This window comes from Nylanderia fulva, unplaced genomic scaffold (genome assembly GCF_048542155.1).
Source record: "Nylanderia fulva isolate GAGA-0341 unplaced genomic scaffold, ASM4854215v1 Scaffold118, whole genome shotgun sequence".
In the NCBI taxonomy this organism is placed as follows: Eukaryota; Metazoa; Arthropoda; class Insecta; order Hymenoptera; family Formicidae; genus Nylanderia; species Nylanderia fulva.
The window spans coordinates 233995-243941 of record NW_028189387.1 but is presented as its reverse complement, the minus strand read 5'-3'; the positions used below and the strand labels follow the sequence as shown (position 1 = coordinate 243941).

The following is a 9947-nucleotide window of genomic DNA, read 5'->3' as shown; positions in this document are numbered from 1 at the left end:
CAGTCTATATTATACAGGGTGTCCGGTAACTAACGGACCAACGATCAAAAATGGATTCTTTGATCAATTTGGGAACGATTTTTCCTCAGCGAAAATGTCGAAAAAGGTCATGATTTTTTACAACTTTCCAATATTTGTCATTATGTATCTTTATAACTAAGCATCAAATAAAAATTTTGACAAATAAAAATAATGACAAATATTGGAAAGTTGTAAAAAATGATGACCTTTTTCGACATTTTCGCTGAAGAAAAATCGTTCCCAAATTGATCAAAGAATCCATTTTTGATTGTTGGTCCGTTAGTTACCGGACACCCTGTATAATATAGACTGTAAAGATTGTAATGCATCGTACGTTGGTCAGACTAGTAGGAAATTATCTACTAGAATATCTGAACATCGATCTAATATACACAGAAATGTAAAAAAATCGGCAATCACTGACCATAGATTAAAACATAATCATGAATTTTGTTGGGACAATGTAGAAATACTTGATAAAGAAGCACAATATAATAAAAGATTAATTTTAGAGATGATATTTATAAAAAGGTAAAATAACAGTCTCAATTTAAAAACAGATATTGATGGCTTGCCAGTAATTTATGACGACATTATACATAGACTACCAAAGATTTGAAAGTTAAAAAACATAAACAACTAACTATTTTCTCAATTGTGCGGTCGTCTCTCTGAGAGTTAAAAATCATACGTTATTGTTACCTCGAGCTATCAACATCTGTAAGCCTCCACGTCACAATATAACAACTTATTCGATTTAACTGTAAGTCCATTTTTATTAATTTACTTATCTTTCAATGTTAATTTTTCGTATATAATGATTTTATAGACATATTAATAGTTGCTGTTATCGAGATTCGCAACCGACCTCCTAACCGAACAATTAGCGAGAGATCTGTTTCGCGACAATTACATTAAATGACGATTCGAGGAATAGAATATATAAAAATGTTCATGCTTTAAAAAATGCGTTGATTTCGTTTTTTATAAAAATAATATCTTGACATAGTTTTATGCGAATGACGCTGTTTCTGTATAGTTTTAGTATATTGACAGTTATGAATAATTTATTGTTAATTTCTATTAATCTTTAATTTTAAATGTATGCGCTGAAGAAGGTTGAAAAAGGCAACCAAAACGTTCGAACTTTTTTGTCTAATATTTTATGTTAAAATTTTTTTTCCACAAATAAATATTAATAACAGAACTTAATTAGCTCTTATTGCCTTTTATATGTATATTAATTTTTAAAGAGCTGTTACAAATTATAATATAAGACTAACTTACGAGAAAACAAATAGGTGTTATAAAATAAATTCAAATTTATTAGTAAATCTTGAACTTAAATTCTTACTACATATGGAGAAATAGGCGCGAAAAATATAGGTTCGAAAAGTCGCTGAAGCGGGAATCGAATCCGCGTCTTTCACTTTTCGGGCGACTGCTCTTACCAACTAAGCTATTCAGACCCTTTCGATTCTATATTTTTCATTTGTTTTTTAGTAGATGTTAGTAAATAACGGTGCGATTAGGCCAAGGCGTGAATAAAATCAGAAAAAAATATTTTTATCGGCTCTCAATATAAAGAATAGAAATATGATGTTTCTTAAATCGGCCAACAGAGCCAAAGCACGAAAAAACTTAGTGATCTCAAACCAAGAGATACAGTTCCGAATAATTAATTTTTCGTGCTTTGGCTCTGTTGGCCGATTTAAGAGACATCATATTTATATTCTTTATATTGAGAACTGATAAAAATATTTCTTTCTGATTTTATTCACGTCTTGGCCTAATCACGGCGTTATTTACTAACATCTACTAAAAGGCAAATAAAAAATATAGGATCAAAAAGGTCTGAATAGCTTAGTTGGTAAGAGCAGTCGCCCGGAAAGTGAAAGACGCGGGTTCGATTCCCGCTTCAGAGACTTTTCGGATCTATATTTTTCGCGCCTATTTCTCCATATGTAAGTTTCGAGATTAATTTATATATGGAACTTAGTGATCTCAAACCAAGAGATACAGTTCCGAATAATTAATTTTTCGTGCTTTGGCTCTGTTGGCCGATTTAAGAAACATCATATTTATATTCTTTATATTGAGAGCCGATGAAAATATTTCTTTCTGATTAAATTCTTACATAAATTAAAATTTGAACTTAAATTCTTTACATTATCATAAGGTAAACGTTTCGACTTACTTAGTCTTTATCAGTACAATAATCAATCTACCTTCGCATAAACTAAATTAATTATATTGGTATATCAAAATTAGCGATTGTGATGAGCGAACTATCCCTACATGTTATAATAATAGTGTAATCTTAAAGCCACAGCGAATACAAACAATTTTATATCTGATAATATGGAGACGCTTGTTCATAATGAGAGAGATTTATTAAAATTTCTTCTTTGTTGAAAGGCGAAAGAAAATTTGTCCAAATCTCGTCAGTTTTAAAGCAGTTGTCAATCAAATCAAATATATATGCGAGTTTTATAGTAATCAGTGACCTATGTTATCAATATTAAACTGTAAAGTTTTTTGATAATAAAATTCATTGTCTTGATAATAAAATTCTGTCACCAGCTTCTTGTTTACCGCGTGTCTTTAACATGACTGTCAATCATGTTCTGACTGATTGACTTTCGCCTTTTAACGAAGAAGGAATTTTAATAAATCTCTCTCATTATGAACAAGCGTCTCCATATTATCAGATATAAAATTGTTTGTATTTGTTGTGGCTTTAAGATTACACTATTATTATAACATGTAGGGATAGTTCGCTTATCACAATCGCTAATTTTGATATACCAATTTAATTAAATTAGTTTATGCGAAGGTAGATTGATTATTGTACTGAAGAAGACTAAGTAAGTCGAAACATTTACCTTAAGATGATGTAAAGAATTTAAGTTCAAGATTTACTAATAAATTTGAATTTATTTTATCACACCTATTTATTTGCTCGTAAGTTGGTCTTATATTGTATTGTTTTAATTGTTGTATTGCATATAACGAGCCTTTTTGCTTTTTGGTTTAAAATTAAATATTTCATATTAAAAGATGTTATAAAGAAATAAAACATTATACATAAAACAAATGTTATTTTTAATTTTTATATAAAAAAATTATTAAAAAATTTTTAAATTATAAAGTGTAAAAGTATTACATTAGAAAATATAATATAAAAATGTAAAATTATGTAACAGTTATAAGAATATATAAATAAGTGTTATATAAAAAATAGTTTATTCTTTTAATTTCATAAAATGTATAACATGAGTTTTTTTACCTTATTCTTATCAAATAATGATCTGCATATGTTCTGATAGAGATTGTAGGTAAACGTTTTACGCAAGAAATCGAGTCTTCTTTCCAGATTTTTACTTTTGCTGGCCGTATCAATGGACATGACATATAAATTTATAAACCACGATAATGAATATTGATACATCGGATTGATGTTGGATAGGTCGACAATAGAATAATAAAGCGTTGCGCTGTATTTGGCGATCGGTCGGTAATTTTGACGTAATTCATCAATCTGCATCGCTGTTTTTCTTGCAGCCACTTGCTTTCGCTTAATATCAGTTGATAAAATTTTTGAGGAATCTAAAATTTCGATAGCTTTTTCATCTTCAAGAAGACTAACGCCAGAGACTGACAATATGTGCAGAATATTGTCTTCTACTTCTTTTAATGTTTTATTATTCAAGGCACTTTGCACAATCAAATATTCTCGTTTCTCCTGCAGCTCTGGCTGTTCTTTGGCAACCACAATACCTAATAGTTGATCATCCAGTGCTTCTAGCGTCAAAGCGCTATTAATTAATGTTACCTTATTTAAGGTATCAGGTGAATAGTGAGGATTACGAAGTTTAGTGGTAATGTATAATCTAAACCATGCATTATATTCAATATTCTTCTCGCCAAGAGCAATGTACAAAATGCCGCCAGATTTATATGTCTTTTTCATTAATACAGGATCTAACGCAGCGTCTAGTTGCTCGAGAACATTTTCAATTAGGATTGGTTTACCTAATAAAGTAAGAGATAATGAAAAGTATCTACAAAAATATTTGTAACAATGGAATAGTTGTATATAATTATTTATATATTACATAATATTTATAAATACAAAATCTCCCATTTAAAATAATACGACAATAGTAGGGTTCTTTAAAATGTTTCAAATAAAAGATATTTAAAAAAGAAGTAATCAAAGAAAAAAATAAAAATAATTAATTTTAATTTGATTCTTGATGATTTAAATAAAATCAAAATGACCAGACTTATTAAGGTGATTTTAATTTTCAAATAAAGGAATATCTATTTTTAATTTTATATTTTTGTAGCTGTAACTACGTCAAGATATATTATTGCGAAACAAAATTATTATATGTTACAGTATTTTTATTTAAGAGGATCCTAATTGGTCTATATTATCGACCCAATCGATTATATTTTTCCATAATCAAGAAATTTTTATTGTTTTGGTTACAGCATTTTTATTTAAGAGGATCCTAATTAGTCTATATTATCGACCCAATCGATTATATTTTTCCATAATCAAGAAATTTTTATTGTTTTGGTAGAATAACATATGCTACGATTGAAATTAATATAACTAAAAAATATAGATGAGTATAGAAGCACGGTTCTCGGTACCCCGGGCAAAGAATATAGACAATCTATATATTCTTTGCTATATTATGTTACAGCTGTTAACATTGGAGTATCATTTGTATTATCTTCGATATTAACAATACTATTATTCTCTGGAATGCAAATGGCTGGGGTACTTACTATATACGCAAGTACCCCAACTCGTGTGATTCTGGGATACCGAGAACCGTGCTTCTATACTCGTCTATATTCTTTGATATAATAATGAAAAGCGTGATGGTCCGAATTTGTGATAAAAAGACAAAACATTTGTAAATACGAGTTTTTTTGCTTCTCGCGTAACGTCAATATAATATTTGCTTAATATAAAAGTTTCACAATATATACGAAATACGCTTCGCCCTTCGGATTGTATAAAGGAGTATAATATACTTGCAAAAATAAGTTTAGAAGTTTAATAAAAAAGATCTTGCTTATGGAATAATTCACTCATATGTGTGTGCGCAAATTGACATTTAGGAATAAAAGAGAGTAGAAAATTAATTGCGTAATGTCGCGATAGAGAGAGCTGCAATCGTTTAGTTAGACAAGGACAGACAGTCATTTATATATTCATCTCTCTCATGCATAGAGTAATATATATGTTTTCAGGGTGTAGTTGCAATGGGTCTTCACTCGGGCGTGTGACTGATAATAATTAGTGCTGTTCTATTCTTGACTGTATCATCACTATGATAGTTAAGACAAGATAAGTAGAGTGGCAAAGGCGGTTATTACCGCTTGGCGTGTGTGTGAGTAGGAGTGATGTGTGTGTGAGGCAGTTGTAGGGTAATTACCGGAAGGATGGCACGGTATCTCAGCCGTGAACTGGACTGGAGGAGCAAAAGTATTATGTACAACAGTTCTTGCTTCTCCAGTCGTGAACAGAAGTGCACAAGGTTGCCTTCTAGTCACGGGCAGAGGTTTAGTGGGTAGGGCTAATTAAGGTGAGGGTTGTCACTCATGGGATTGCCGAGAGCTATTTGCTGTCGGCAAGCCACTTGGGATGAGATGCCTTGGTTGGATGAGTCTCCACAAAACCCATGAGGTCGGCTCCATGGGTATCCGTAAAAAGGATTCCTCTGCCCTGCGCCGTATCGCAAAACAAAAAAGTAATATATATGTATACATAACATACACACTAATCTTGCTGTCTGTCTTGTCTTCTGAGACATGCACGCACGCACGCACGCACAGAAAGGCAAAAAATTCAAACAAGAGATAGGAACAAATCGTTATTATGGTCCACAGTCTCAAAAAACAAATCTTTTATCTGATGTATTTGAGCAATTTCTGCAAAATTATTTAGAAAAATTGTCCGAAAATGCGAAAAACTAAAAAAAATTGAATTTTATACTGGAAACCAAAGGAACACGGAATTATTGTTGCCATTGAGACGAAAAATGTCGACAGCATTTAATTTTGGACCTATATGTCGCATGAGACCGACAACGTCTTGCGTAGCAACAGTAAAAGTTATTTTATATTCTCCGTTTATTGATAACATAGCCCTAAAATATGGTCGCGAAAAGAAAGAAATAGCAAAATAAGAATTGGCTATAAAATTAAATAAGGAAATAAAACCTTACGGATTATTTATTGATACTGAAAATCCATGCTTAAATGCTTCTTCTGACAGAGTTATTGACGGTCTAGAGAAGCTAAAATGTCCTCTAACAGCTGAGCATTTGATAGCAGGAAAAGCTGTGGAGACAATATCTTCTTGAAAGGTATCTTTGATAAAAAAGATCCAAAATTATCGATACTTTTATCAAGTTCAAGGTCAGTCATAACATGGCGAGACTATTATATTTTTGCTGTTTGGACTCCACAAAGCATGAAAATATTGCGCATAGATGCAAAGAATATTTTTAGGAGAAATCATACTGCATTTTTTAACATGTTTCTATAATGAATGCATGCTTCCAGAAATCTTGGACAGCCGTCACAATAGACATATGCCAATCAGAAATCCAAGATATATTATAGAAGCTAAAGAAAAAGCAGCAAAAAAGTGACAATTAGTTGAATAAAAAAACAAAATATAATAGAAACAAAAATGGCATAAAAGAGAGCAAACGATTCAAACCGAACGTTTCGATGGAAGCAAAAATGACTCGTATTGCTGATATTGCTCTGAATAAAGAGCAAGGTTACTCACGTAACAAACGGGATATATCTGAAGACGATATAAAAAGAAATGAAACACTTTTGAATACTCATAAATAATGTTGATCGCCAGTGACAATTTAAAAAATAATACTAAGACAAATTACTTCGACCAAAAAATTAATAGTGACAAAAATAATAATAAAAAATTTGACGCGTCTTCACACATTATGTTACCATATATCAAAAATCTTATTGATAACATTTCTAAAACTCTCAGAAAAAAAGGATTGAAAACAATTTATAAAATTCCCAAGAAATTAAACGTGGTAAAGATACGCTACAGAGGATAAATAAAACTAACGTTATATATAAATTAGAATGTAAGGATTGTAACGCTTCGTACATAGGACAAACAAAAAGACATCTGATTACCAGAATAAAAGAACACCAGAATAATATAATAGTAATAATAAGACAAGCCATTCGGTGGTCAGCAAGCATAGAACCGAATACAGTCATGATTTCCGATGGCTTGAACCATGTATTTTACATACTGAGAAATATAAACGGAAAAGAGAGATCGCCAAAATGTTCTATATAAAAAGACAAACAAAATTAATTTACAAATAAAATTAATTTACAAGTAGACACGGGTAACCTTAGTCCTATTTACGACAACATTATACAAATGATTTAAAAATATGATACTTTGTCTTCAGTAGCTAACAGATTGTTAACATAACAGGTGATAATTTCACGTCTCCATTTCGGATTAATGTAATTGTGGAATAAGTATAAGTATGTATATTGATTTTTGTTAATGTAATGATAATTTTCGCTTGGTAACTTATGTATTTTTGTATTCTTGTATTTTAGCACTTGAAAAGAACCACAATGTTGGTCGAAACGTAGTGTTCATTTATTTTTAATAAAAGAATTAGCCAGTTTTTGGTCGAAGTAATTTGTCTTAGTATTACTTTTGAATACGTTTGCTCCTTTTTATTAGGTAAAGGATAACTTTAGGCATGATAAGTCAATTAAACGATGAATTGTTGGATCTATTTTTATGTATTGTAAGAGAAACTTCTCATTTTGAAACGCAAAGTGTGCTACATATAGAATAAACACTCTCACATGATTAAAGCTAGTCGTAGTGATAATAGCTTACAAATAATTGGAGGGAATTATATTAATCATTGGAGATGTATGTATTTCTTTAACGGCACCAAACTTTGCGTGTACGATAGCTTACCTGGCTGTACATGTGATAAATTGGTAGCTAAAAAGAAAAATTATATTCATCTTTGTTATCCAATAATAAGCTCGAGTGAATTTCAAAAATCTATATTCTACGATTGGCCAGAAAAAAGTACCAATCTCGATTGCAAATTATAATCGGAGAAACAAAAAAAATATTTTGGTTGCATTCTCATGAGAATGGACGGGAAGGGGTCTATTCTATATTTCATAAAACTTATTTCATGGACATTTTTATGAACATCTTATTATTGAATATGTGGGAAAAGAATTGAGATTTTTAGGGCTGACGCTGTAACGAACTGTCAAACGTTATTTATAGATGATGCAAATGTAAAAGCGCGGACATTCGCCAGCTTTGTACCCTCGCGGAAAAATCTCTCATAAACGAGAGAGAGAGAAACATCTTCCTTAATTTTTTAATTGCGACGCATCGGCGCCAACGTTTGGCTGCTTGAATTTGTAACCGGAAGTACTCTAAAATGCATAAAAAAACTTTGTTTCTTATTTTATGGGCATTTTATCATTAGGATATGTGGAAAAGAATTAAGATTTTAGGACTGACACTGCGACCAACTGTCAACATGAAACTAGACAATATAAAAATTTACAACAAATGCACTGCTATGATTGCAAGACGCCGCTGTATATTATGTTTGGGCGGAACATATGTCCAACTTGTCATCATTGTAAGTTTATACTCCATGTTATTTAGGTAGGTGGTGCAAATGTAAAAGCGCGGACGTTCGCCAGCTTTGCCCTCGCGGAATATCTCCCATAAACGAGAGAGAAGATTTTCCTTAATAGTTTTTAAAGAAGAATTACGATGCATCAACGCCAACGTTTAGCTGCTCGAATTTGGGAATCTGTCTCCGCGTTAAAACGTATTGAGCAGTCGTCGAGCTCTGTCGCAGTGTTAATTGACAAACGTTTCTAATATGAGTAAAGAAATTATCATCGATTCGGTAATGAGATGGAGGTGATGGTCGAGAATGAAGAAGACTAGGACATTATTTTAATTAAAAATCAGAAAGACCAAAACGTTATATTAGTTGAAAATCAAGAAGAAGAACAAGAAGATGTTGAACCATTATTTTGAGAAACTCAGTTTACAATAGTGAAATGTTTTTTCTTTTGTGCAGGAATCCTGCCTGACCGCCGTGTCTTCACCACTGCTGGCGCGTCTCAGCCATCCGGCCGTCTCATAGCTGCCACCACATTTACCGTCGGGATATTGTATTTATTTTATATATATTTCTTTTTTTAATTTTATATAGTTTTTAGATATTTGTATTCATTTTTACACTAATTTATTTTTTGAATATACATATTCATTTTTTCATACTCACATTATATTCCTTTATAAATATAATTAATTAACACATACATTCTTTTGTAAATACATGCATACGTTTTATGAATAAAATAATAATTTAAAAGTGTCAATTTTGAAAAAACCTCTTCTTTCCTATATTGAGAAATATATATATATATTATATACATATATATATATATATATATATATATAGTATGTAAAAAGGCCAACTAATCGAGCATTATTAGATGATATAAACTAAGTATTTATTCTATATAAGATAATACAGTACAAATCTTTATTAATACAGTTTCAAACTTTTTACAAATGGGTGGTAATTTTGGCTTACCTAATATTAACACAAAATCAGCTATACACGAATTTATTAAGGATATAGAAAGCAACTCGAAACGTAATAATATTAACAACCTCACAACCATCCGAAGTATTGCTATTCCAAAATTTGCACATCTCTTAAATTCCAAAACTAAAAAAGATTTCACACACCAAAAATTACACAGTTCATACAAAGATTCCGTAAGATTTTGCAAAGAAAATCCTAACATTATATTCACACGCG

The 9947-nt window shown here is 30.9% G+C and overlaps 1 non-coding gene across 1 annotated transcript; it reads left to right on the top strand.

Annotated features, from left to right (window-relative positions):
- Positions 1-1873: 1873 nt before the first annotated feature.
- Positions 1874-1948, top strand: TRNAS-GGA (transfer RNA serine (anticodon GGA)). The gene has a single exon. It is a non-coding gene; the product is annotated as a tRNA-Ser (tRNA).
- Positions 1949-9947: the final 7999 nt, after the last annotated feature.